This window comes from Narcine bancroftii, chromosome 7 (assembly GCF_036971445.1).
Source record: "Narcine bancroftii isolate sNarBan1 chromosome 7, sNarBan1.hap1, whole genome shotgun sequence".
NCBI classification, from domain to species: domain Eukaryota; kingdom Metazoa; phylum Chordata; class Chondrichthyes; order Torpediniformes; family Narcinidae; genus Narcine; species Narcine bancroftii.
The window spans coordinates 142,526,882-142,532,801 of NC_091475.1; the positions used below are offsets into that span (position 1 = coordinate 142,526,882).

Sequence of the window (5,920 nt, forward strand, 5' to 3'; positions counted from 1 at the left end):
ATGAATTTCGCTACCACTATTTGCTCCAGACTTCAGGCTTAAAATAAGGATCAAAGAATGAAAGGAGATTATGTCAAGGCAGCATTTACTGATTGTGTGAAAGATATAAAAAAGATAATGAGGAGAGGGGTTGGGAGGGTAGATCTAGTGGAAACTGTGAATCCTTCAAATAGGATCTTTTCTGCACCCTTCCCCATTTAATTATATCTTTCCAATGGCTGTTCAGCAATAGCCCGTTTGGTATCAATTTCTTATTCTGATGTAATATGACATTTCTGCTCCTTCATACTCAGTGCCTTGATAAATAAAGGCAGGCAGGCCAAACTTCAGTTTTCCTCTTCCCACTCTTGTATGTACCTCTACTCTGTGGTCGCTCTGCCATACACTTTCCAGGGCATTACCAACACCACAGGATCAAACACTGGTCTCTGGACTTGTGAGGCAGCAGTTCTAACCACTGTACAATGATGACATGAGTTACAATAAATGGAGTAATAGACTGTAAACAAAATCATCTGTCTATAATCCAGGATTTTCCAGAAGGTGAAGGGGAGAAGCATTTAAAGATGTTCCTCATCCAATGCGTTTGCCCAGCTCAATGTGGAACAGACAACCCAAAATGCAAAATATTACCAAACTATTACTTGATAAATTCTTCTTCTGCCCTCTTTATCTTCATAATACTCATTCTCCAGACTACTCTGCCACTCACTCCAGATCACACCTGCCACTGATGCAGGTGGCCCTTCTCTCTAGATATTCAGCATCTGTTTCTTACATTTCCCTGTGCATCTCATGCTGATTTAACCTACTGAAATGTAACACCTCACTGGTCTGAACTAAACACCATCTGGCATTCCTGGCCCCATTTCATCTAGATCTTGTTTCAATCTTGTATCCTTCACTGTCCACTACACTATCAAGACCCCAAGACAAACTTACCAAACATGATAAATGCAATGTCATCTAAGTCATTAATATGATTCATATGCCATTCCATTGTTCAGAGGAATAATAACCCTCCACTACCATAAAGCCATTTCTGCTTTCAAATGGCCATGCAAAGAACCATAGAACTATAGAACAACTATAGCACAGGAACAGGCTCCTTTGGTCCTTCTAGACTGTGCCAAACCATTTTTCTGCCTACTCCCACTGACCTGCACCCAGTCTATAGCCTCTGCCAATCCATGTACTGATCCAAATCCATCTTCAATGTTAAAACTGAGCATGCATTCACCACTTCAGCTGGCAGCTGGTTCCTCACTCCCACCATTCTCTGTGTGAAGAAGTTCTCCCTCATGTGCCCCCTAAACTTTTCCCTTTTCACTCTTAACCCATGTCCTCTGGGTTGTATCTCATCTACCCTCAGTGGAAAAAGCCCATCTACATTTATTTGATTTATCCCCCCATATCTCCCTTCATTCTGCTACGCTCCAGGGAATAAAGTCCTAACCTGTTTAACCATGCCCTATTGAACTCAACCCTGGATCCTGTACAATCTGACCTTGTAAACAAGTGTATGATGTGGGACCTTATTAAAAACCTTCCTTAGGTTGAAATGGACCAAATCTGCAAGCATGCCCTCAATATTTTCCATCAACTTGTCTAAAAGCTCATTCAAGCAGTAAGTGGTGGAGAAATTTGGCCCCCATAGAAAGCAACAATAGTTAACTATTCGGATCTGAACCCGCCTTCAGGTATTTCATGATTGAGCAAACACCTGAATAACATTGGGAGGAAGTGGCAGAAGGAGATGCCCAGGCTTGTAGGCCTCCTCTTCCACACTTTTGCCTGATCTCCACATTCTTGAAGAAGGGCTTAGGCCTGCAATGTCAACCACCTTTGGTTTCCATGAATGCTGCATGACCAAGTCCCACCACCACTTCCATATTCTTCTATTCTGCAGCACCTGAAGATTCTGTGTATACCTCAAAGTTCACTAAAATTTATGACTCTTTCCATGCACAAAGCCACACTGATTTTCCAAAGTTCAGAGTTAAGATTTATTGTCAGAGTTCCTTTTTCTTGTGGGTCAAGCAAAATTTCTAATTGTCGCTAATAACCAATACTGCATTCAAGAATAGATATGTAGACAAAAAAATAAATGTAAACAAACAACTGTGCAATACAGAAAATGAATATTCAATAATATATAAAGTGCAGAGTGAGTCCTTACATGAGACTGAGTTGTTTGGATAGGAGTCAGATGGTAGTTAAATAGCATCTATTCCTAACGAGCCTATTGGTAGCTATATCTTTCCTGATAGGAACAGCAAGAACAGGGTGTGTGCCGGATGCTGTGGATCCTTGATAATTGCTGCTGCACTCCAGCAGCCATATTCCATGTAGGTCTTTTTGATGATGGAGAGAGTTTTGCATCTGATATACTGGACTGTTTCCACACTATTTTGCAGGGCTTTCTACTCAGATGCATTGGTGCCCATATATAAGGCTGTGATGGAACTGGTCAGTGCGCATACCACTACATATGTCAAATTTTGCTAAGTTTTTCTATATCATACCAGACCTACACAAACTCCTGAGAAAGTGGAGGTGCTTACGTGCTTTCTTCACAATGACATCCTTTTGTGGGACCAGGAAACATCCTTTGAAGTAGTGACTCCTAAGAATTTAAATTTGCTCACCCTTTCCACCTCTGATCCCTCAATGAACACTGGATTGTACACCTTTGTTTTCCCCTCCTAACGTCCAGAATCTGCTCCTTAGTTTTGGTGGCATTGAGTGGGAGGTTGTTGTTGGTGCACCATTCAGCCAAGTTTTCAATCTCGCTTCTATATGCTGACTGATCACCTCCTTTTATACAACTCATTTATGTAGTATCATCAACAGATTTGTGGATGGTATTATTGTCATACAAAGCAACACAGTGTAAAGTGAATAGAGCAGGGGGCTAAGTATGCAGCCGTGCAGTGCTCTAGTATTAATGGAAATTGTGGAGGAGATATTCCTACTAATCCTCTCTGATTGTGGTGTGGAGGTGAGGAAATGCAGTGTCCAATTATACAGTGAGGTATTGTCCCAGGTCTTGGAGCTTGTTGATCAGTTTTGAGGGCGTGATGGGGATGTATGCTGATCAGTCATCATTAAAGTGCATCCTGATGCATGTATCTTTGCTGCCCAGGTATTTAAGGGCCTTGTGTAGAGCCAGTGAGATGGCATCTGCTGTAGACCTCTTGATGCGGTAGGCAAATTAGAATGGATCCATGTCGTCACTAATACAAGAGCTGAGATTCTTCAATACCAGCCTTTCAAAACACTTCATCATTGTGGACATGAATGTCACTGGTCGGAAGACATTGAGGCAAGTTACCACACTCTTCTTGGGCACACGTATGATTGAGGCTTGTTTGAAATACCTGGGAACCATGTTCTATTGGAGTGAGTTGTTGAAAATATCCCTGAATACAATGACAAGTTGGTTATCACAGGTTTTCAGTACTCAGTCCAGTCTCCATTCAGACCAGATAGATTACTTGCATTTAAATTCCATGGCCTCGTGTATTGGGGTAAATATATTAGAAAATACTAATTTAAGACCTCACCCATCTGGGGCTCTACACACATAGATGACCTAATCGATCTTTAAGAGTCCCTTCTTGACTCTTATTATTCTTTTCCCCTCAGTATATTTGTAGAATCTCCTCAGGTCCTCATTTAGCCTACAGAACTAGCTCATACACTCTCTTTGCCCTTCCGATTTCCCTCAAGTGAGTTCTTTATATCCTCTTTAATTGCTATGATCTGTCAATAATTTGCATGATTTTTTTTTTGACTAAAGCATCACCACCTCCTGTCATGGTTCCGTCATTCATTCAATAAGAATTTTGCAATAACCATCTTTAACAAAGTAAGTCTGAAGAGTTACTGTCAGTATTCAATGGTATAAAGTTCAACTACACCATTCACAAATATTGTGATTATAAAAGGTTGGAGGCAGAGTAATCTGCCACACTACAGCCTTTCACCACTATGGAGGCACAAGAGTGATTGAATACCCTTCAGTTGCTTGAATGTAGATCAAATAACATCATTCAACACCATTTAGGATAGAATTTGAATTGTACAACATTCACTACCCTAGACATTCATTCCCCAAAACACTGTCTATTAAGTGAACTGCTAATCTCACCTGGGTTGCTCTTGTTACGAGCCAAAAGGACGCCAAAACCCAGCAGCAATAGACATTCACCAAGACAAGTAATTTTCAAAACAAAAGTTATTTTTAATCAACTTTAAACATGAAAACAGAATCAAACATTAACTTATCTCGATACTTAACTAACTCAAATTAACCCCTTTCTAATTCTAAGTGCACATGTATGTAGTGTGTGTGTAAATTTAAGAAAAGTTCTTTGGTTCACAGTTCAATCTCACTTCTGCTTCTTCCAAGTTTTCTGGATGTAGGCAATTCTTATACAGAATTTAACATGTATGAAGTTCACCAGGCTTTGGTGCTTGGAAGGTAAATGCTTACCTCTCAGGAAGGTTCTTGTAAGGTTTGCAGAGAGTGATTTGTTGTTCCAGGATTTCCACAACTGAAGTACCACCATTAGTCACCTCAAGGACTCACTGATCTTTTGGATTTCAGGGTTGCAGTCTGGTGTAGCATTTCTCTTTGTTTCTTCACCCTCTGGTGTTTTATCTGCCAACTTTTAGGGGAAGAAGCAGATGTTTCCCTGCGCTCTTTGGCTTCATGGGACTAAATCATTTTGCGTTTGTTAACCGATTTTATTGGTTAAATTTCTGGCAGAATGAACAGGTTGTCTCTCTCAGATGTCTCTCTATCGTCCCCCAACAAAGTTAAGAGGCCAATTCAGCTCATCTTCGGACCAATGTTTTCAGGAAAAAGTACAGAACTGATGCGCCGGGTGAGAAGGTTTCAGATTGCTCAGTACCAGAGTCTTCTGGTAAAATATGCAAAGGACACTTGGTACAGCAATGAAGATCTGGCACCACACGGCAGATTTACAATGCAAGCAATTCCTGCAACAAAGCTGAGTGAAGTTTATCAAGAACCTTTGAAATCTGCAGTTATTGGAATTGATGAAGGACAGTTTTTTTCCAGATTGTGTTGAATTCTCTGAGGAAATGGCCAACAGAGTGATTGTAACAGCACTAGATTGGCAACATTTTAAACCTAGTTCCATTGGCAGAAAGCATGGTGAAACTAAGTCCTGTGTGTATGAATTGTTATCAAGAAGCTGCCTACACCAAGAGAATGGGTTTTGAAAAAGAGGTCAAGGTGATTGGCGGAATAGATATGTACCCAGCCACCTGTAGGGTCTGCTACTTTGAGAATGATAATCTGCTAGTCAAGCAGGAGGACAAGGAAAAGGAGGTTACCTACCAACCAGCAAAAACTGGGCAGTGCTTGGTTTCAAATCAGCCTACCTTTGGGGACAAGGGCCAATTCCCAAGGAAACATTTTGAAAACCTGCAGTTCCCAAGCAGCATTGCTTTCTCCTGAGGTTTACCCCAATGCTTCGCTCACTATTGTCACTTATTTTGCTCTTTATTGTGAAGTCTCGACTGTGGATGGGACAGTCTTCATTTCTTGATCAATTGCCGCAGCACCTAAAGCAATGGAAGTGTTTGATCCAAACTCCCAGCAACTTCTCCATCACAGTGAGCAGAGCCTCCAAATGAAACCCTGTTTGCCATGTAGTCCTGGAGAAAGAGCTGGTGATCAGTTCCTAATAATAAAAATGTGCTTTTTGGTGACTAATATTTTCTTGTGAGAGATTTCTAGAACTTGTTTATGTAAGTGGTCACATGGCAAATTTGCACCATGGTTCAGTGGTTCATCAATAATTTCTGAATCTGAAGTGCTAATAACTCCACCAGAGCCAGTTGAATTCATTTGAGGTTCCAGTGTTAGTTTGAAGATATTCATTTG

The 5,920-nt window shown here is 40.8% G+C and overlaps 1 pseudogene; it reads left to right on the forward strand.

Moving 5' to 3' along the window:
- The first annotated feature begins 4,775 nt into the window (after positions 1-4,775).
- On the forward strand, positions 4,776-5,491 carry LOC138740039 (thymidine kinase, cytosolic pseudogene; annotated as a pseudogene).
- The last annotated feature ends 429 nt before the right edge of the window (positions 5,492-5,920 follow it).